The sequence below is a fragment of the Arachis hypogaea genome, chromosome 15, assembly GCF_003086295.3.
Source record: "Arachis hypogaea cultivar Tifrunner chromosome 15, arahy.Tifrunner.gnm2.J5K5, whole genome shotgun sequence".
Lineage (NCBI taxonomy): Eukaryota > Viridiplantae > Streptophyta > Magnoliopsida > Fabales > Fabaceae > Arachis > Arachis hypogaea.
Genome location: NC_092050.1, coordinates 110,649,932 through 110,651,948, shown reverse-complemented (window position 1 = coordinate 110,651,948; position 2,017 = coordinate 110,649,932).

The following is a 2,017-nucleotide window of genomic DNA, read 5'->3' as shown; positions in this document are numbered from 1 at the left end:
AACTACTCTCTGTATTTTACTTTCTTTGCAAATTCTAGTTTTATGATGTATTCTCCATCTTTGTTTTCATTTTCAAGAGCTATGAACAACTAAACCCCTTTCATTGGGTTAGGGAGCTCTATTGTAATTTGATGGATCAATACTAATTTTCATTATTCTTCTTCTATCTTTCCTCTTGATTTTACTTGAAAGCTTTCGATCTTCATCCAATTGAGTAGTTATCTTGGAAGAGAAGCTATTCAAACTTGGATCTCTTTTGAACCTTGAAAGAGGAATGAAGAGATCAAGCTAGAAATGCTTTCTCATGCTGGACCAAATTGGGTTTGGATGGTTATGTGACTATAACCCTCTTAATACTTGATTTGGGAAATGCATGTGGTATAATCAGTGACCATACTCATCTCTTCTCATGAGCAATTGACCAAGGAATTGGCTATTGATCAAGATTTGAGAGATTGAATTGCAAGAAATTGTAATTCAATCACTTAAGATTGCCAAGGAGATCAATGAGTGCATTGATTGAGGAAGAGATGAAAATGAACTTGATCCGGAGAATCGCAACATCTCCTAAGCCCAATGAACTCCCCATCTCTGATCTTACCCATTCTCTTTAATTTATGCCATTTACTTTTATGAGCAAATCCCCCATTCCCATTTACAATTCTGCAATTTATTTTCAGTCATTTACTTCCAGTCCTTTAATTCTAGCATTTACTTTTCTGTTATTTACATTCCCGCCATTTTATTTTCTGCAACTCTCAACCCAAATCCTGGATTCGCTCAACTAGAACATTCTTCTAATTAAAGTTGCTTGATCAATCAATCCCTGTGGGATTCGACCTCACTCTATTGTGAGTTTTTACTTGACGACAACTTCGGTACACTTGCCGAAGGGAGATTTGTTGAGAGACAAGTTTTTCGTGCATCAAGGACCTGGAAACCAGTAAAGGAATGAACCTAAGTTGCTATGCATGAAACCCCATAAACCAAGAGCTTTACTTCTATAATAAGAACTTATTTCTCTTATTCTTTCATTCATCATTCTGATGTTTCATTACTTGCTTAGGGACAAGCAAGCTTTAAGTTTGGTGTTGTGATGCCAGGGCATTTTGGCCAGTTTCACTGACCTTTTCTTTACTGTTTTAGGGTAGTTTCATGCATTTTCTTAGTAAATAAGCAAGTTTTGGGTAGATATTCACTTACATCTTGATTCAAGCAAACATTGTGAACTTTACATGATTTTATGAGAATTATGCATGAATTGAATGATAAAATGGATGATGCATGATCTCATGATTTAGAACCAAGCTTTGATGCACTTTATTTGCTTGATTTCAGGACAAAGGAAGCAAGGAAGAGCCACGTTAGTAGCCACGTTAGTCTAACTAACGTGGAATGGGAGCTAGCTTGCAACATTAATGGAAAAAGTGATCACCAATAACGCCTTCGAAAGCCATCATAGGCCACGTTAGTGGCTACCTTAATTACATTAACGTGGAAGCTAACGTGGAGGAAAAGGGAAGCTCCAACGTTAGTGGTAAAAGTGAATACCACTAACATTCCAAAAGGGCACAATTGGCCACGTTAAGAGTCACGTTAATTACATTAACGTGAACTCTAACGTGGGAGGAGAAAGGAATCCTCAACGTTAGTGACACTCACCTTTGTCACTAACATTGGACTAAGCCAATATTGCCCACGTTAGTTTCCACGTTAATCACATTAACATGGAAGCTAATATGGAGGAAAGAAATGATAAGCCAACGTTAGTGACACTCACCTTTGTCACTAAAGTTGGAGATGGCAATCACCACCACGTTAGTGGTCACGTTAATGCAATTAACGTGAGGCACTAACGTGGAAAGAAGGGGCATTTGAAGCATTAGTGACAAAGGTAAGTGTCACTAACGCTCTCGAAGCTTAGGCATGCCCACGTTAAGGGTCACGTTAGTTATACTAACGTGAACTCTAACGTAGGGAAAAGGGGCAATAAGCAACGTTATTGGAAAAGGTGAAT